Source organism: Oryza sativa, chromosome 6 (genome assembly GCF_034140825.1).
Source record: "Oryza sativa Japonica Group chromosome 6, ASM3414082v1".
Taxonomy (NCBI): domain Eukaryota; kingdom Viridiplantae; phylum Streptophyta; class Magnoliopsida; order Poales; family Poaceae; genus Oryza; species Oryza sativa.
Window position 1 is genome coordinate 15179857 of NC_089040.1, and position 21437 is coordinate 15201293.

Here is a 21437-nt window from a genome sequence, read left to right on the forward strand (position 1 = left end):
GAGTTTTGATCTAATTTCATGGGCATGAAATAAATAAGTTTATAAGTGTAGTGTAGATGTCAGTGTCGCTATCATGATGTATTCAGAAGAGATATATTCATGTGATTTGTTAAAACACCATATGATGTGTGCTGTTAGAGTTATCACTGCATGGCTGTGGTGCTCGTTTGGTGTACATGCCGTCAAGCTGCCAGAAAGTAGAGCAGTTACTTAGGGAACCCAAATGATGTTCTCACTCCTTCGGGATGGTTATTTGCCTTCCAGTAAATGGTTTACTATCGGCTAAATTTTGCTTGGGGATGACATTTCAGTGATCACATATGAAAACGAAACGGCAGTATGAATGCACAATATTTTTACAAGAAGATACCCACATTAACATTAACAAAATGAAGTAGTCTCATCCACATCGGTTCCATTAGTACATGTCCTAAAGTTCGCAAGCAGTGGTAACTATCAACAAAGACTTAACAGCGGTGTCACTAGTGGGAGCTTCCTTCACCGTTGTCAAGAGGACGAAGGTCCTTTATGGCAGAGTGGATGCATGGTGCTAGGTTGAAGCGATGGAAAATCAGTTGGTGCAGCATCTGTGCCCGAAGAACACGTGATTCAGGCTAGCAAAAAAGAAGAAATGGCATAATCAGTTTGAAAGTTGTAGCAAGTGATAACAAGAGATTGCAGATGGCAATACTGTAATGAAATGTGTTGTGATAAATATTACCGGTTGAAAATCATCAGCAAGCTTGTCAGGATTCCCCTGGTACCGCTCCATGTACCTCATGACATAGAACGCACAGTCATTTGAGCATGGCACCATCTTGGGGCATTTAACGAACTCACGATGGTAGTTGCCAAACTTTTTAAATACTTTGGGTATAAAGGATTGGAACCCATTGCTGAGACGCTTGAGGACCCTCTAGGCCAATGGGTAGTGATGCTGGCTCTCCTTTCCTCCTATTTGGTCGTAGTCATTGGAGTCCAATATATCAAAACTCCCTTGGTTCAGGTATACGATGTGGAGTGTCCAGTGGTCATTGTTGATGATTGGCAGTAAAAGCTGAACAGATGAAACAGAAGTAAAATTAGATAATATATAAAGCATGGCAGTATATATATTAACAATTGGTGTACTGAATCCTGACCTGCTCGGCCTTTGAAAGGTTGACACCCTTCAGACATTTAGACAGGTGTTCGGCTAGAGCGCGTGGGCTGAAGTTGTCCTTACTGCCAACTCTAGTAACATTCTCAATGTTGAGGAGACCCTGCAGTTATATGTTAATGAGAAGCTTGTTGGAAGGAATGTGAAATAATGGATAGAAAACGCTAAAAACAAATCATGCAGTACCGTTACAGAGGTGGGTATGAAGATCTTCTTGCCAAATGTTTCTGGATTATCTCTCATTTCATCCTTAAAAAGCAAAGATGCAAAAGCATCTATGAAAATCCCTTCTGTCATGCTTCCTGCCTTGAATGATGCGGCTATGTCCGTGGCTTTAGCACTGTAACAATCCACCTCGATTAAGGGAGGGTTGTGAGGTAAGATGTTTGATTGGGTTAGTAAGTGCGGTAGGATTGAAATAAAGCAGTTATGGAGTTGCAGTGTACATGAAATGGGTAAAAATGGAACAAAGCTCCCAAATTGAGTTGGGTCTCACAGTATCAAGTCAAGGAGCTGTACGGCGACGTTGTCATCTTTGGGTACGGATTGGCTAGCTGGGGGCACGTACCTCGCTGCCCTCTTGACACAACGTTTCACGGGGCTAGCATGTTGTCTAGCCCCGTCGTCAGCCTCTTTGTTGACCTGCATATGATACACATAGCTAGGGCTCGGTGGTCTGATGGGATAATTAATGCCGTGTACAAGTGAAAGATGGGACAGGAGAAGCAGGTGGTAACCTCAGTACTATCATGATAGGCACCTTCCATAATGCAAATCTGATCAATTTTCGCTGCTGGCTGGGAGTCAGTCAATAATTCATCTGGGGGCAGTGAGTGTGACAAGTTGTCATCATCGTCGTGAGAAGAATCACCTGTTCATGTTGCTTGGAAGAGAGCCATGATTAGACATTTGAACTAATGGAATGATGACCATATTAATAGATGTGCTGGTTGTATGTGATTAAGGAGATGGGGTCACTAACCTTGCGTGTTATGTTCAGCGGTTTCGTCTTGTACATATGCCGTCAGTGCTAGAAGGGTATTAGGAACACCGAAGTCTGGTAGTGCAGGTTCAACGGCGGGAGCAGTGGGCTGAATAATACCTGCAACAGTAAATCATATAGTAAAGACCAAGTGTGCTTGCGAAATGATCAGTCTGTAAGCAAACACTAGCTCTCTAATTAAACACTAGCTCCCGGACCAACAGTAAGCTGCACTGTGACAGATTGTATATTTAAAGGGGTAACCATATTGTGAATGCAAACCAGTAAACCTATTACTAGTATTTGCTGCACTTGGGTGCAGCGGGATAGGGGTCGAACTATTACTGATACATAAGAGTGTAGTAGAAAATAATGAAACAGAGTTAAGTACATTGGTAAGCCGGTTGGAAAAGAGAATCCTTAGTAAAATTATTACTTAAGAGTATTAGTGATGCAAATTACTAGAAGTAAATGGTAAGCAAAATATTGGTAATGAGGTGACAGTAACTGGGTTACTGGCAAAGCATGGTATTCCAGCAAGGTAGGGGTCCGGTGTGTGTATTGTGATGGTAGTGAGTGTCTTACTATGTGGCCAGTTTGTTGAATGGCAAATAGAACAAGTGGTAGTAATTGAATTACTTTGAATACAAAGCAGAACTATGACATCACTGAATATAAGAAGTTTAATTTTGCAAAAAATGAGAACAATGACACATTATCACAAAAATTAGGAAGTAAGAAATGAAGCTAGTGAGATAAAAGCCGCTATGAAAACCATAGTTGTTGCGTCCCAAAACGACTCTAAAATACATCCTCAAAATTATGCATAGAATAAGTAAAATCCATGTGAAAGCCTCCAACAATTAAAATGTGCAAAGTTAAAAGTCAAATAAGGCTTGGAGGATTTTTGTATATTTCCTAAAAGCCTAAAATGCGTAAATAAATTTTAGTGGAATTTTCAGAGCACAAATAATAATTATTAAGAAATAAACAAAGTTAAAAAGGTTTTATAAAAAGAAAAACCCTAAAAAGTCCCTTTTTCCCCCCTTCCCCTCTTGGGCCGGCTCGGCCCACCTCCCTCCCTCTCTCTCCTCTCCCCCGCGGCCCAATCGGCCTCCTCCCCGCGCGCGTGCCGCTGACGGGCGGGCCCGCCCGCCACCCTCGCTAACGGGTGGGGCCCACCCGTCATCCCCTACCTCCCGCCGCTCCCGCCGCCTCGCCCGTGCCCTAGCGCCGCCGCCGCCGCGAATCCCGCCGCCTCCCGCCGTCCCCGCGCGCAATAAAGAGGGGGAAATCACTCCCCGTGATTCCCTCTCCCTTTCCTCCCACTTTTCCCTCTCTCTCTCCCTCGGATTCGTTCGGAAAGTTTCCCCCTAACTTCGCCGGCGCATCAATGGCGGCCGGATCTTCCGCGGCCGATTCCCCCTCATCCGGCCTCTCTCTCCCCCTCCCGACCCTATATAAACGGTCCCCGTGCCTCCCTCCACCGTTTCCGCCACTCGCCGCTCTCTCTCCCCGTCGGAATCGAGCTCGCGCCGTCGCCCCTCTCTCTCCGCTGTCGCCGCCGAGCTCCGGTCCGCCGCCGTCGTCGCCCCGGACCTTCTCCCGCTTCGGCGTCGCCTTCTTCGGGTTCGCCGCAACCTCGCCGACCTCGTCCACCTCTCCGTTTCGGTCGCCGACCGCCGGAACGCCGCCGTCCTCGTCTACCCGAGCCGCGCCGCTGCCTTCCTCCGCTCCGGTCGCCGTTTCCGCCGTCGCCGTCGAACCGGGGTGAGCCGTGGACCGCCCATTTCGTTTCCCCCTCCCCTCCCCTCTCTCGGCCGCCGCTCCGCCGTGCCTATGGCCGCCGCCGGCGACCATAGGGGCGCGGGCGCGCCGCCTCCCGTCGGCTGTGCCGGCGAGGCCGCCTTCGGGCGCGCCCCGCGGCTGCCATGTGGGGCCCGGCCGTCAGCCGCCCGAGCCCTCGGGTGCGGCTGACGCGTGGGACCCACGGCGCCGGCCGGTGTGAGCCGCGTGCACCCGGTCCACCGTGGACCGAGAGGCTGCCGCGTGGGCCCCACTCCCGTGGACCCGGTCCGCGCGCTCCTCCCCTCGGCTGACGCAATAAATCCGATTTTAAATTAAAATTTAAATGAAGAAATTCGCAAATATCCATTTAAAGAGCATATAAACTTCAAATGGCCATAACTTGGCCATTTGAACTCGGAATTGGACCGTTCAAGTCTCTAATTTTTCCTTAAGAAGTCAAGAACCCATTTTTGTGCTTTGTTTCTGCTTGTTATATGGAGTTTATTAGAGTAAAAGCCTTTTCTTTTCCGTTGGTCGTGTAGACGCTGCAGCTTCGGAAGATCTGCTCTTCGTGGAAGTTGAAGCCGGCGTTTGGGAAAGCGAGCAAGGCAAGTCACATCATCTTTGAACATATTGAATCCCACTTTATAAAATTATGTTGATTTAAATTATTGCATTATCGCTTTATTTAAATTCCCGCGTTATCACTGTTTTATTTAGCCATGCCTATTTACCTTTGTTACGACCTTATTATTATTGTTATTGTTATTATTTCCTTGTTCACCCTAGAATAAACAAAACCCCAACTAGTGGACACTCTACTCATGGTATCACTAGTATGATTTTTGGTAGATGCTTCGCTTTTAATTAGGTAACATTAGGCGGTTTTACAACTCTAGACTTTGGGAATGTTCGTATCACCTGGACACTATGGAATGGTTTGGTTATTGTGAAATTGGCTTCACACCGCTCCTTCTATTCAAAATCCCCAAAATGGTTTTAGGCTGGGCTCGGGGTGCATGGTTTTGATAGTAGCACCTCGGCCATATAAGGACCGGTCTTCGGGCCTCTGTTGCAAAGCACTACCGTACTTCCACATGTCTAATGGGTAAGGCTTAGTTTGTGGCTCAGTCTAGTTATAAACAAAAGTACACGGATGGAGATGGAAGAAGTCGGGGGTCGATGGACATCTCTAGGACAAATGAAGGCTACACGAGCTGCGGCCCGGTAGTCGAGATGTCATGGCACAGGGCCGGTGTCCTGCTGCTAGGGGCTCAGTCCTGCCTGCCTGTCCCGGGGGTTCCGGCCGTAGGTGGGATTGGGTCGGTACTCTTGTCTATGGCTAGGATGGGTTGGAAACTATGTCACGTCTTTCGTCTGTATACCGTGGTGGTATGTGGCACGTGGTTACACGTGAGGAAGATGTGTCTTGTGGGTAAAGATGTACACCTCTGATCAGAGTATAATCTATTCGAATAGCCGCGCCCTCGGTTATGGGCAAGCCGAGCAATGTACCCAAGTTAGTGTTTTAATTCTTAAAACCTGCTTAACAACTAAAATGTGGAATGGTTGGCTTGGGTTGGCTTGGGACGAGCTGGGACCCAGGGTCGGGTTGCCAGTTCGGTCTGAATCATCGTAGGCCTTGGGTTAAGGCAGGTTCGTGTGGGTTCACGGCCTTGATTAATAATTGTATAGTTCTAGAATCTAATGTCTTACAAAATAGCTTTGAGCAACTAATGTCTTTAAATGCTGTTTACTGCAACCCTAACCCTTTATAGTATAACTCCTTTGTACTCCCTTGCATTTATTCTGCACTTGTGGGTGTGTCTTGTTGAGTACGGTGGTTGTACTCAGTCTTGCTCAATTTTTCCCAAACCCAGAAGAGGAGTTCCTGGAGGATGAAGGCTTTGGTGTCTAGCTCGTGCCTGCCGTCAAGTGCCTGTGGTCGTCGCCCTAGTCTTCCGTTGTTTCTCGTTTGTCTTTGTGTGTGCTGGGCCTTCGCTGCCCATGTAATAAATTAGCTATTTACGCTTCCGCTTGTTAAACTCTGAATTGTATCAACTTTTGGTGTACCTTGCCTCCTGGGACAAGGATTAATGCACGCACGTAAGGAACGCCCGTTGGGTTATTTCCGGTCGTGACAATAGTGTAAAGCAAATGAACTGGATGAGCAGAAAACCTTGCGTGGGGATGTCAATATCGCTGCTGTGTTCAACATCCGCATCTGGATGATGGTGGTGCCCATCAATTTGATATCCAGAGTGCGATTTGGCTGTGTTTGTGCCCTCGGTAGTCACGTCAATTGCAGTATTTCCTGTGGTATGGCACAAGTAAGTAATCCTATTGGTAAACGTTATTGCACATGGTTGCAGCGATAGAGTAGGGGTAAAGGTGTCACTAATACATTTAAAGGAAATTTTACTAAGTAGACAAAGCTAAGTACATTGATGAAATTATTAGTAAGGACTTTGATTAATGTTCATATATACGGGAAACTGATATACAAGATAAATGTAATGAGCTTGTAGTAAATGGGTTGCTAAAATTGGATGGTACTGCAGGTAGGGCTATAGAGGTTCAGTGTGAGTATTGTGCAGGTAGTAAGGGTATTACTATGAGGCAATTTTGTAGTTTGGCAAAAGAATCCATGGTAGTAATTGCATTGCTCACATCACAAGTGTATCAGTTAGTAAGATAATTGCTAATTAGATGGGAGGTATGCATAGAAAACAGAAATATAGCAACGCTGGATATGATTATGACTATACTTTGCAAAAAAAATGAGTATAGTGCCACATGGTTGCGAAAGTTATGCAGTGGGAAAGAAAAACTGGAAACGCAGACAACCTTGCATGGAGATGTCGGTCTCAATGCCATGTTCAACATCCGCATCTGGCAGATCGTGGTGCCGTTCAATACCATCTGCAGTATGGGATTGGGTTGTGTATGTGCCCTCGAAAGTCATGGTAATAGCAATAATTCCTGGGGCAACGGATAAATGTAGATGTCAGTTGTAATCATTGTTATTAGCACAGGTCTTCCTATTGGCAACAGATATTGTTGTTACAGAAATATTAAAGTGTGTGGCAATAATGTTTTGTACTGAAGGTAAATGTTGTATAAAGAATAATAATTGAGGGGCCACCAAATGAATTACTAGAAGAACATTGCATAACAGCGAGCGAAGGCATTACACCTTGCGAATGATTGAGGATGCTGACTAATGTTTACACAAATAAAACTATAACAGGTAAGAGTAGGACCGAAAAATAAATACAGTGAGTTTGTGCACAGCTCGTTGTGTGTGTAAAGAAGGGGTATTAAAATTAGTTCCTTGCAGTGGAATACCAACATCGCCGCCACGTTGAAAATCCGCATCTGGCTGAGGAGTGTGGGCTTGAGTTTCATCTCCAGTGGCAGTCTTGTCCATGGTCGGAAACAGCTCCCCTGGTAAATGAGGGTGTGGTTCAGTGGATGTGATCTGTGGTGTCGCATTCAACGCAGCATCTGGTGTTATGATCCTGGAAGGCTGAAGTGCTGGGGAGTTGGTAGGCGAAATGTCCGGGGTGCTGTGAGTGTGGTGGTCTTGTGCTTCCTCACTGGTTTGCGATGCAACTGGGCCGTGTTGGTTGTCTGGTTGTGAATGTGAGGCTGGTTGTGGTTGTGGATCCGGTGGTGGTTGAGTGCGGCTTTCACCCCTGATGATGCTGATGATATGGTCGCTGACACGCGCATGGCATGTCTGAACCAGCCTAATTTGTTTGGCAATAGCATCTGCACTTAACTTTGACTGGTGATCATATTCACCAAGAGCATCCAGTACACGCTGCTTGTGCTCATCTTGGAGACCACTTAAATGGGGACCTACACTGTCAAACATGCTGGGGAAAGAAATTTCTACCGTCGAAACCAACTCGTCAGCAAAGGGAGTGCCGGAATTGTCCCCACGTGGTTCTTTTTCCTTGTCATAGTCAGGGTGGCTATAGCATAAACCAAGAATACCATTCATCTGCAATAAAAAAGCAGTGCATTTCAGTTCAGATAGATGACAGGCTCTTCCCTATATTGCAAACAGATAAATATAATGCAATATTGACATAGGGCTCACAGGGAGGTTGCCAAACACATAGTTTCCAGATGAATCGGTGACACGATCCTCCTGCGAAATATCCTCCACAAGCTGCTTGGTGTAGAGCTGTATGCGAGGAGTTTGGCAGTGATCAACTGTCAATGAATCCTTTGGCACCTTGAGGTTATTGATGTACAACAGCTGTATAGAGAAGGGTGACAATAACATTAGAAAATTAAAGCTGCATTGGAAATGGAATGGTTGGGTAAATAAGGGATGCTTACCACAAGGAATGTAATGCGGCGGTGTATATATGTCTGCTGCCTTGGGCCTGTTTTGTTCTTGTGCCGTAGAATAACGTTGTCGCGGAGGGCATCAAAAACAGCCTTCGACCAATTGATCCTTGCTACCTTTTGAAGATCAGATCCAATCCATGCGTCCTTGGGCCTGATATACAGACCAGTGGATGGTAGCAACATCTTGTTAATGATGACCATTATGTCGGATTTGGCAGGGAGATCAAGCTCAATAGCCAGGTCTGCTAGTGCATCTGACATTATATCTCGGTCTGGTAATTGCAATCACTGGTGAAGAAACCGTTTGTAGTCCCGGTTCATAACCCCCCTTTAGTCCCGGTTACCAATCCGAGACGATCTCTATCTTTAGTCCCGGGTGAAATAACTGGGACTAAAGATCGATCTTTAGTCCTGGTTAGTAACACCAACCACCATCCCGGTTAGTGTTACCAACCGGGACCAAAGATCGAGCTGACCTTTTTATTATTTGCATGGCCATATTGCAGCATGGTTTATATATATATATATATATATATATTATATTTATATATGTTTCAATACATATACATGCATAATATATATGTATTTATACATATATGTTATGCAAATGCATATGTATATATATATATTAAAGCACTTAACATTTTATGTGCATATATATATGACCAAAATATATATTTACACTAAAGTAAATGTGTACATGCATATAGAAAAATAGACATGTATTAATTACAATTCATTATGATGTCCTAGCTAGCTACGACTTTGTCACGCCCGGAATTTCTATCCAAAATTCCAAACGCTTACATGAGTGTTAAACCCTCGTCCAGGAATCAGCCGAGGCACACAATAACAAATTGATAATAGAGTACAAATAAATGCCTATTTAACATTCGCAAATAATAAATTATTACAGAGGTGGATAGTTCCTCTCAAAGAATAACATTCTACGCAGCGGAAAAAAATAAACTAAAACAAACTACAGAACAGCTATGGCGACTCCACTCCATAGGCATCTCAACCCGGAACAAGCCTAATCCTCCAGATCATCAGCTTCACTGAAGTACTCCTCCTCTGATGAATGAATATTGCAAGAATGAGCATATGACATACTCAACAAGCCACACAGCAAATATGCAAGTGCACAGGATAACAAAGGATGGCATAATATAGCTTATTTGCATAAACATCATTTAATAAATATTTAAGAGAATAGTAAAACAGTTGAATAATTAATCAGTATTAAATAAACACTATACAACACACCCGTGTTGCATAGGCCCTACCTCATTTGAACAACCAACCCTGGTTGTACAAATCAAACCTCCATACCAGGAATATACCATTCCAAACCAGGAGTCAAATTAATTATCACAATTACCATTAATGAATAATGTGAGACTAATCACGAAAAACATTGCTCAACTCACCCATAATCGCGGGCATGGCTATTCGAATAGTTTTACTCTGATCAGAGGTGTACCACTGTACCCACAAGACACAATCCCACAACATGTCACCATGAGCCTCAGTACCACCACGGTACCTTGGAAAGGAATTGTGACAATACCCCTTGCACAACACAACTCACCATGGTGCACCGTTCCTGGATCATAATCTCCCCGTCAAAACCAGAGGCAATGGACTCCCCAGCGACCCCCACGGACTTCTCGCTACTTCACAGTCTGGCACACTATAATGAATCATGCTATACAAAAGATAAAGCCGTTGCCCATGCTGGCTTGTGGTTGGCACGATAAATGTTTCATAACAGTAACACGATTAACCATCGTGAGCTACCATTAAATTTAACCATAATTAATAATAATAATATAATATAATTTATATTTATTCCTCTTTAATTAGCTAATGTTTCTAAGCATGACTAAGCAAACATACATATGGCATTTAGCTGAACCAATCCAATATATAAGGTTCATGCTAATCAAATTATAACCCATACGAAAATAAAGTCATCTTCGGCCATTAATTAATTGGAAAAGGTTCACCACCCGATGACATTTGAAAATAATACATAGGTTGAAATAAAACAATAGCTTTAAACGGGTTCAACATGCTCAAAGGGCTGTTTAGGATCTGTGTGACTTGCCTGCCTTGGGCTTCCACAAAAACCTCCGAACCTTCCTCAACTGAAACGCTCTCCTCCGGAACGTCGGAAACTAAAGCAAATAAACAAAAATCAACAAAACAGTACAAAAACAAGCATAAACAGTACATGTCGATATTTTTAACATGTAGATCTCGATTTTAGAAAAAATTATCAACTTGAACCACTCGAATCGGAGCTACGATGAATTATTTATGATTTTCCGAAGTTTTAATCTATTTCATCTATTAAAAAACTGAAAAAGAAAGGATTATGACGTCAGCATGACGTCATCAATAGCGGCTTGGCTCGGACGGCGGCCTCGCCGGAGCTAGGATGATCGGCCGGGGTTTTGGAGGACACCTACACGTAGAGGGCAACGGTACGAACCCAATGGTGCTCACCGAAACGACGAACGGCGACCGACGACGGCCGGCGACGAGAGGGGCGGCGGCGGCGACTCGGACTACAGTGGCGGCGGTCCTCCGGTGGCCGGCGACGACGGGGAGGGGGCGGCCGGGCTAGCCCTCGGTCACGCGCACCCGACGGCGGCGAGAGGTGGCAGCGGCAACGGCTAGGGCGACGGCGCGGCGCGGCTGGTGGTTGGCCGGCGACGCCGGTGGCTAAAGCGACGCGGCGGCGACTCTACGGCGCACTAGAGAGCTCGGGAAAGGGGGCAAACAAAAGAGGACAACTAGGGTGCTATTTATAGCCTTGGATTGAAGAGATCGGATTCCCACCGCAAGAAATCGATCCAAGAAAATCGAAATTCGGTTTTGGGGATAAATTCGAAAATGAATTCGATTCGGTTAGAATACTCAACGGTTTGCTCCGATTTTTTGGGGTAAAGATAGAGGAGGATGAGGGGATCAAAACTCCTCAATCAATCGGACTCGAGGGGGACGGATTGGGGCGGATTTGATGGAGCATGGCGGCGGCTCGGGCTCGGCAGCCGGCCGGCCGGAGGTAGGAGAAGACCCGACATGTCGGCCCCACATGTCGGTCACTTGAGAGGGGGGCGGCGGCGGGGCGGGTTGGGCCGGCGTGGGCCGGCTTTGGAGCGCGCGGGGAGGGGGAATGTTGGGCCGAATTCGGCCCAACGACTTAAGGGGGGGTTTTTAATACTTTTTCAATTAAAATAATTCGTGAAATGTTGTTTCATTTATTAAAAATACTTCCCTTGCTCAAATAATTCCCAGAAAAATCTAGAAAATAGAGGAACAAGCAAAGTATTTAATAAAATTTTATCTAGCTCAATTTTATGTTGAAATTTTTCCTAGATTATTAGAGTTTAACTTGTAGGCTTTTAAAATAATTTCTAAAAATGATTTAAAATATGCATTTTTAATTTAGGCGATTTTTAGGGCGTGACAGACTTCGATGTAGTAGTAGTCGTTATCTCAGAAACGACCTATGAATTGTATTTCCGTCGCAGTAGAATTCACCCTCGGGATCAAGGATTTGTTCGTTGATGAATCCCATGAGTTGTTCTTGAACCGCCGTGATAAATTCCTTGTGTGTGAGGTTATCCCACATGCGAATAACCTATGAATGTATGAAATTAATTAGTGAACAACAAATCGATACGTACGCAATGAAATTTTCAATTTATTTGTACGTACATCAAGCTCTGTTGTGTTGATGATTTGGTTTGCAAGGCAGTGGCAATACTCGCACACGAAGTAGCTGCACAAGTTAGTTCCCTGGGCTTGCTTTGCGCACTATATATACATGACAAACAGCGAGAGATCTAATTAATATATATACACTTGTATTTGAATTGGAGATTCAATATAAATGTAGAGCATTTGTACTCACATGAAATTTAAACTTCCGCCTAAGTCTTGGTCTTCAGTTGCCGCGGACCAAATGACGGAACCGATACCAAGCCCTACATGGAGTTTAAAGCTATGATTCGTAGTAGCAATTAATTATAACAAGATTCGTAATTAACATTGGAACTTATGACAGTACCTGTCTATAAGTTCAAAAACCTGGTCAAACGTAGACTCTTTTTTATCCATTGAGTCATATACGTTGACTACGCAGGCCTCCAAGTCGAAGAGTAAAAGGACCCAGTGGAATCTGCAATGTGCGTCGGATGTATTACATATGAAACACTTAGCATGTTCGTACGGGAATGAAATTTGGTAGGAAGATAGTAAAAACTTACTCTATGTTGTACGACAATAGTATGAATGTCTTGTAATGCTGCGCCTTCAGGAGATGGACGAGATTGTCCTCTGTGGCTTGCGGATACTTGGTGATCATTTCGACGTTTACTTTACGAGGGTCGATGAATCCAGTATCGAAAACCCCCCGCCGTCGGGCTGTTTGAATCTCCATTCTACAAAGATAAAAGGTAGTATATATTATATATTGTGTACTTATATATAAGGACCTAATTAATTAAAGGAAATGTAATAAGAAATCTAACTGAACGATACTTACAAAGTCTAACAACTCATAATAGAGACGTCGAGGGCGTCCAGCTGGTATAGTTCGTAGATACCCTTGAAATTGATTCAGAGAATATCTTCTCCTTGCAAGAAGTCCGTGTCCCTGATCCTCGCTCCGATTATCTCTCTACCGGTGGTGCTCATCTCCATGTACAGTTGATGGAATTTGTACATTTGTGTCGGTAGGGACTGCAGTTGCTCAGGCTTGACAAGCGGTTTACCGGGTTCGTACATGTATTTCACTTCCGCCTTTTTGATTGGTGCGCCTCGTAGCAATTGATCCCTAGTTAGCCCGGTGTCATTAATAAAATCTTGTATTCCAAATTCTTCACCGGTCACCAACGGTTCGATCTCCTGGTTTGGTTGCTCTCCAAGCTAAGGGACTGGTTTGGAGTTTCCAGAAGATGCTTTATTAAGTGCTCGCTCATAGTCCGATAGCTTTATGGCCTCCTTGGCAAGTGCAGACATACCCCTGAAGAAGTTCCTGACACTTGAGTCTATAGGAATCTTCTTTTCTAGACTTCGAGGCTTCAATTGTCTGCTGACTTTTGATGCCACATAAGCGTCAAGCTCCTCTTGCGTGCAATCGTACCCTGGGTCCTTGTTTTTGGCGGTGTCAACTTTCGCCTTCTTCGTTGCCCTTCGTTGCCCTTGACTTGGAAAATGCCGGACGAGGAGCTTGCGGAGGAGTCGGTGTAGGAGCCTGAGGAGGAGTCGGTGCAGAAGCCTGAGGTGGAGACGGTGCTGGAGCATGAGGAGGAGACGGTGTAGGAGCCTGAGGAGGAGATGGCGGAGCCGGAGGAGATGGTGCACGAGACGCCGCTTGTTGCCCAAGGAGGATGGTGTACTACTTGCGCCATAGTATAATGGCATGGCTTGTGTCTCGTAGATGCGTCTCACCGTCTCCTCCAGCGTAGTCCAAGTCGAGGTCCTCGTACGTGGCTTCCACAAACTCAACTTTGACCTTGGAGTATCCTGCTGGAATCGGCCTGTAGTGGTAAGTCCCTGAAGGGTCCGTTGGGATGGCCATGCCCGACGCCACCTTCACGTTGTGAGAGGTTATTTATTAGTAATCAACATATATAAGCAGCAACTTGCGGAATGGACAAGTCTAAAATCTAAAAACTATGAGCTTACCTTTATTGATAAGTTCTTGAAGGGAATATGCAGCTCACATGGTGTCCGCTGAGTCATGTCATCAACGGGGCAGGTGGTTTCATCCTGGGTTTGCATGGCGTCTATGCTCTGTGATCCTACCTGCCCCGTTGAGGCGCAACTGCTACGATTGCCTAAAGGGCTGACCATTGTAGGAGGAATGTACGGTTGGGGATCCTGGGACCTGAACGCGCTGATGAAGCCTAGAGGGGGGGTGAATAGGCTGTCCCTAGAAACTGAAAAACAAATCGCAGCGGTAAAATTCAAGCAGACCCGGAACTTCCTGGTAAGGAACTCCGAAACTTCCGGCCTGCCAGGCCCAGAACTTCCGGTATTCTAGGACAGGAACTTCCGGGTAACAGAACAGAGATGAAATTCAAATTTCGAAATAGGAGACTAAGCCAATCTTCACAAGATGGTGCACAGGTATTCTAAGCAGACGATAGATCACAGAATCATCCACAGAAAGAGACAAGAGCGATTTTTTCCCGAAGCTCGGATCTTGCGATCCTACTCTCCGTTGAGGGGCTCCAAGGAGCTGGGTCTCGATTAACCCCTTGCCTCACTTGTGCAAAAACCCCAGAGGAAATCCACAGCCTTCAACCCCAAACACTCCTAGGCAAATTTCTAGAATTGAGTGTCCACCAAGATCCAACTCAACCTACTTCTAGAAATCCACCACAATTGTAGGTTGCTCTACTTGGAAAACCTCTAGAATCTCAGCACAAGAACTTCATTCACTTACCTCGTTCCCTTTCAGAGGAGAGGAGATCCTTCACAAACTTACCCGGGACATCCACAATATTCAACGGATTCTCGCGGGCAACACCTAACCGTCTAGGAGATCATCTCCAAGAGTAATAAGCACCGAGATGACAGCTCTTGAGATATCCCAAGAGCTCATCCAAGATCCTAGTCTTCACACCTTTCCAGATCTTCTTCTCTCCCTCTCAATCTCTCTTTCTCACAAGAATTAGGCTCTAGATTGAGTGGAGAAGGCAAGAAACACTTGGGAGAGGCTAGCAACAGCTCTAGGTTTGAAAAGTGAAAGTGGAATGGCCAAAGAATGAGCTGGAAATGAGCTGTATATGTATAACGGCTAGGTGACGTCATCTAGCCGTTGCTCACAAATTTGAACTGGAGACTAGATAGGAAGTTCCGGACCTGTAGGACAGGAACTTCCGGACTATACTTAGGAAAATCTTATTCACAAGACCGGAATTTCCGGACCTAGACGAGAGGAAGTTCCGGACTTGCAGTTCTGGACAGATGGAGTATTTGCAAATATGACTCCTAGGGAAATTTGAAACTTGGTTCACACTAAGAGCACTTGAGATATCTCAGAGCATCACCTGGAACCCCTCTTAATAGTATGGTTTTTTCCTAAAAACTCGATTGCAATAAATAAACTATCCTATGCACTTCTTGAGTTCCGGTCCGCTTTGATCTTATACTTTTGGGGGGGTCTCCAAGCATCCATCTTCCACACCTTGGACTAATGCACCTGAAAGTTGCTCAATAAACTCATTAGTCCCTTAACCACATTTGTCATTAATCACCAAAACCCACTAGGGGGATTAATGCACTTTCAATCTCCCCCTTTTTTGTGATTGATTGCAACATGGTTAAAGCTTACAAAAAGATTGATCAGAATTTTGATTTTGAATGGTTAGAGATGAATGAAACTCCCCTTTGTGTATGCATATGGAAGATATGAATGAGGCTCAAATAGAGAATTATTACATGGGATGCAAATAAGCAGAAGAATAGATATGATATGCAAATGATATGACATAATGAGCACTCAAGAGGATAAAATCAACATCACATCACAAACAACAAATAAGACACTCAAAGCATAAATAAAATGCAATAAATATAAAGAGCAGCTAAGAGCATCTAACAGTTATTACATCCACACAAATAGAGAATTATTACATGTCCATAAGTCCAAACGAGTAGAGGCCAAAGAACTACCAGGTCCGAAACTTCTGGATAAAATACCCGGAACTTCCGGACAAGCTGACAGGCAAAAATAGCAAGGGAGCTGCCAGGTCCGGAACTTCCGGATAAGAGGATCCGGAACATCCGGATAAACAGACAGAGCAGGCAGCAAGCAGCAAAAACAAAATTTTGACCCCCTTCGATTGCAATTTTCTCCCCCTTTGGCATCAAGGCACCAAAAAGAGACAAAATCACAAGGGAAGAAGATGATCAAGCCTCATCATCGCCATCAGAAGGAATGATCTCGGTGTCGCCGGAGTGAGGAGAGTCGATGTCTTGCCCGGCGGCGTCCACTGCCTCATTGGGATCTGTAGGAACATTCTCAGTAGGGGCATCCGACTCCTCATCATCGCTGCTCTCCTCGGAGTGAGAGGACTCCTCATTAAAGAAATGAGAAGTGCCAGAAGGACCCTCACCACTAACAATGACTCGAGCAGTCTCATAAGCAGCAAAAGGATCAACAAACTCCTAATCATCAGAAATATCAGAGACATCCTTGCCTGCTGCAATCCAATCTTCCTTCTGACGCCTCTCTATCTTCTTTACCTTCTTAGCAGTCTTAGCAGACATACAAAAGATAGCCCGGAGAGCCATCTTTATGGGAGAAGAAGACTCAGAACGCTAAGGTGCAGCAGAGGAAGAAGGAGCAGCTGAGGTGGAAGCACGAGTCACCCTGGAAGAAGGAGTAGCTGAAGTAGTGGGAGCATAAGGACGGAAATGCTTGTGTTGATTTTCCATGAAATAACAAATCCCAGTCTTTTCCTCTATCATCTTCATTATATAAGGAGCATAGATGCAGCCCCTCTTTGGCTCACACACTATCTCATAGATCTCACTCCAGATAAGCTTCATGATGCTGAAATCTGGCTTGTTGTAGCGCATGCGACTGAGGAGGAGCACATGCCTACCTGGAAGGGCTGTAGCATCTCCCACTTTGGGGAGCAAAGACCACCTGAAGATAGAGTACAACACTCTATAGTATGGACGCAACCCACAAGTAGTCCCCAAACAATCCTTGGAAGCATCCTTCTCATACAAGAAAGTAGTGCTGGTCGGTGACAGAGCATCCTCTACAAAGATATGTGGACGACTCAAGTCATCATCATCTAACCCCAAAGCTGCAGCAAACTATGCCACAGAGACCCTATACTGCTGCCCCTGAATGGTCCACTTCACAAAATTAAGCCCCTTCTTGGTGGTGCCAAAGAAAGTAGTGGAGTAGAACTATCCAATCACTTCCTCATTCCAGGAATACTGCAAGGCCAACAAATCTGCCATGTGCTTGCGCTCACACACCTTGCGCACCTCATTGAAAACTAAGTTGTTCTTTGAGGACATGTATTGCCAGTCTAGCCACTTCATATCTACAACTGGATGAGATCTTCCCATGATCACAGAATTATACCAGTCAACCTGCACCAAGGTCCTGAATCTGTCATCCTGAGAGTTAGTAGGCAAAGTATCAGGACTCACCATTCTGTCCTTTCCACACTTGAGCAGATTCTTCAGATAGTTCACTCTTGGGTGTCTAGGATCAGGATCAACAGCCCTTGACTTGTAAAACCTCAAAGGATTGCTCTCAAAACCAGGCTCATTCTAATTGCCACCATTATCTGACTCAGATGCAGCTAGAGAGGGAGAGCGGGGTGCCTCACGAATGACAATGCTACCAGCCCTCCTAGAATGGATCGGAATCTGACACCCACTATAAAAATCTCCAATTTTTTCTTTGCCCAATCTCCCCCTAAGACCACGAACCGGGGGACTCGAGTCAGCTGGAACATCCTGAGAAAGCTTCTGTCTCTTCTCACGAGGCATGCTGACCATTGCAACAAGAATCAACAAGGTTGGAGTGCAATGGTTAAAAGGAAAAATAGAGGAATCAAGGTTTGCTGGCTAGCTGGACAGAGACCAGAAGTTCCGGGCCAAGAACACCGGAACTTCCGGCCTGCAAAACTGAAGAACAGTGGATTCAAACAGGCCTGTGCATGTGACAAAATCCTATAGATCGGCAATCTACAAGGTAGCAGGAAAAATTCTATCCAAAAGGTTTTCTCCCTAGGTTCACATATTTAGAGATCGGGGCAAAAACATGATGAACCAAAAGAGAAGATCAAAAGTGCTACCTTGAGAGAGGAAATTGCAAATCGATCGCGGGATGAACCTTCTAGCCACCAATGTGGTTGATTCCACGGAGAGGAATCAAATTTCCACGGTTGGAAGAGAAATTCGCCGAGAGGAGCACTGTAGCGGCAGCTAGGGTTTGGGAATCGGGGAGGAGAAGAAGTAAGGAGAGAGAGAACAGACTCGGGTCTCCCTGGGTATTTATATCCCCGACCCCCGGAAGTTCCGGACTGGGATGACCGGAACTTCCGGCCTGACAGAACAAAGGGCAGTCAGGCCCAAGTTCAAAGGAATAGATGAGAATTCAACGATTTAGAAAAAGAAACCTATGGACATAAAGAGACTTATGATGCATATGACCAGCCAACAATCAACATTACATAACAATGGTCAATATACATCACAAGAAGAGGATAAAAACCAAATTTTCGCAATAAAAACACACACAAGAAATTTTCGCAAATTTTCACAAAAGGATTTTTGGATAAGAGAGGGAATGTTTGAGCTTTATTCCTAGTATCAAGGCCATCTTCTACACAAGAAGTGATCTCAAGACACAAAAGCTCTTTTTTTTTAATTTACATTTTAGTGATACATGTTTGGCTATGAATTAGCCAACCACCCATCACCTAATGTTACGAGAGTCTAAGATATTGAGCTCACTCCTAAGCTCGCAAAATCTTTTCTCATCTAAAGGCTTGGTAAAAATGTCGGTTAATTGGGTTTCGGTTCTCACATGGGTAAGGCAAATGTCTCCTTTAGTCTCATGATCTCTCAAGAAGTGGTGGCGAATATCTATGTGCTTGGTTCTTGAGTGTTGAACGGGATTATTGGCTATGTTGATGGCACTCTCATTGTCACATAGGAGTGGGATCTTGGTGAAGTTGTAGCAAAAGTCTTTTAGAGTTTGTTATCCAAAGGAATTTTGCTTCTTGGAGGACCAAAAAACAAGGGACCGCCCAAGAAATTGGCAAGTCCCAGTTGTGCTTTTTCTATCAACCTTACACTTGGCATAATCCGAATCAGAATAGCCCAAAAGCTCAAAGCCACAACCCTTAGGATACCACAAGCAAAGATTAGGAGTATGAACTAAATATCTTAGAATTCTCTTGACGGCAATCAAATGACACTCTTTAGGCTCCGCTTGAAAACAGGCACACATGCAAACACTAAGCATGATATCGGGACGAGATGCACATAAGTAAAGCAAGGATCCTCTCATGGAGCGATATACCTTTTGGTCCACACATTTACCATTATCGTCGAGGTCTAGGTGGCCATTAGTAGGCATGGGCGTCTTGATAGGTTTGACATCCTCCATCCCAAACTTCTTGAGTATGTCTTTCACGTACTTGGTTTGAGAGATGAAGGTGCCCTCTTGTGCTTGCTTCACTTGTAGCCCAAGAAAGAAGGTCAACTCACCCATCATAGACATCTCGAACCTTTTAGTCATGATACTACTAAATTCTTCACAAAAAGAGGCATTCGTAGAACCAAATATTATGTCATCGACATAAATTTGGCAAATGAATGAATCACTCTTAAATTTTTTTGTGAAGATAGTTGTATCCGCCTTCCCAATTTCAAAACCATTTTTCAAAAGAAAATCTCGGAGACATTCATACCAAGCTCTAGGGGCTTGTTTGAGCCCATAGAGCGCCTTGTGGAGCTTGTACACATGGTTTGGCAACTTTGGATCCTCGAACCCCGGTGGTTGCTCCACATAGACTAACTCCGAGATAGGTCCATTGAGAAAGGCACTCTTGACATCCATTTGGAATAACCTGAAATCATGGTGAGCGGTATAGGCTAAAAGAATCCTAATTGACTCAAGGCGAGCGACAGGTGCGAAGGTTTCACCAAAATCGAGACCCTCGACTTGGGTGAACCCTTGCGCAACTAACCGGGCTTTGTTCCTTACAATCACCCCATGTTCATCTTGCTTGTTGCGAAAGATCCACTTGGTGCCGATGACATTTTGCTTGGGTCTCTCCACCAAAGTTCACACTTGATTGCGAGTGAAGTTATTCAACTCCTCTTGCATAGCCATCACCCAATCCGGATCACCAAGCGCATCTTCCACCCTGGTTGGTTCCAAAGAAGAGAGACAAACGAGAAGTGTTGACAAAAACTTGCGACACGAGAGCGAGTAGTTACCCCTTTTTTTATGTCACTAAGTATGTTGTCGACGGGATGATCTCTTTGGACAGTGTGATGTATCCTTGGATGGTGCACAGGGGGGACCTGAGCCTGATCAGTATGCTCTAAAGTGCTCGCAGCATCGATCCCATCCACTTGCACCGTTGGCACGTCTTCACTGCCACTGGTCCGGAGGTTCCGGACTGTAGAACCTGGAACTTCCGGGCCTGGAGATGTCCGGAGGTTCCGGTCAATAGGACCCGAAACTTCCGGCTCAGCAGACATAGCACTTGTAGGGCTATTGGATGTCGATGACGGAGGTTGATCCCTATCTTCTTAGTCATCCTGCGTCTTGACTGGTCGTATGTCTCCAATAGCCTTAGTACCTATAGCTTGACTTGGATCCACATCACCTACAACATGTACAACAACTTGCTCTCCTTGGAAGCCATTAGATTCATCAAATGTCACATCCCTAGTGACTTCAACAATACCGGAGGTTTTGTTGAAGACACGATAGGCATGTGCATTTGATTCATAGCCAAGTAAGAATCCCTCATCCACCTTAGGTGAGAACTGAGATGAGCGAGGCCTCTTACTCAAAATAAAGCATTTGCTCCCAAAGACATGAAAATATGAAACATTAGGTTTCTTACCACTCAAAAGCTCATATGAAGTTTTCTTTAGAATCTTGTGGTGGTACAAGCGGTTGATGGCATGACATGCGGTACTCACGGCTTATGCCCAAAAGACATCCGAAATCTTGTACTCATCAATCATTGCCCTTGCGGCTTCAATGAGGGTTCGGTTCTTCCTTTCAACAATGCCATTTTGGGGAGGATCATAGGGGGCGGAGAACTCGTGCTTGATTCCTTCTTCATCAAGAAATTCCTCCACTTGAGTGTTCTTAAACTCTCCTCCATTGTCACTTCGCACCCTCTTGATAGTGAGATCATAGAGGTTTTGGGCTTGCTTTGCGAAGCGCTTGAAGACATCTTGAGCTTCGCTTTTGTCATGGAGAAAGTACACCCAAGTGAAGCGTGAAAAATCATCAACAATGATAAAACCATACTTGTTACCTCCAATGCTTATGTAGGCCACTGGCCCAAATAAGTCCATATGAAGAAGCTCGAGTGGTCTTGTTGTAGTCATGAT

At 44.9% G+C, this 21437-nt stretch overlaps 1 long non-coding RNA gene across 1 annotated transcript; it reads right to left on the reverse strand.

Moving 5' to 3' along the window:
* Positions 1 to 9001: 9001 nt before the first annotated feature.
* Positions 9002 to 11370, reverse strand: LOC136356801 (uncharacterized). Its single transcript, XR_010741798.1, has 3 exons — positions 10806 to 11370; positions 10405 to 10474; positions 9002 to 9368 (listed from the first exon to the last, which is right to left on the reverse strand). It is a non-coding gene; the product is annotated as an uncharacterized lncRNA (long non-coding RNA).
* Between the last annotated feature and the right edge of the window lie 10067 nt (positions 11371 to 21437).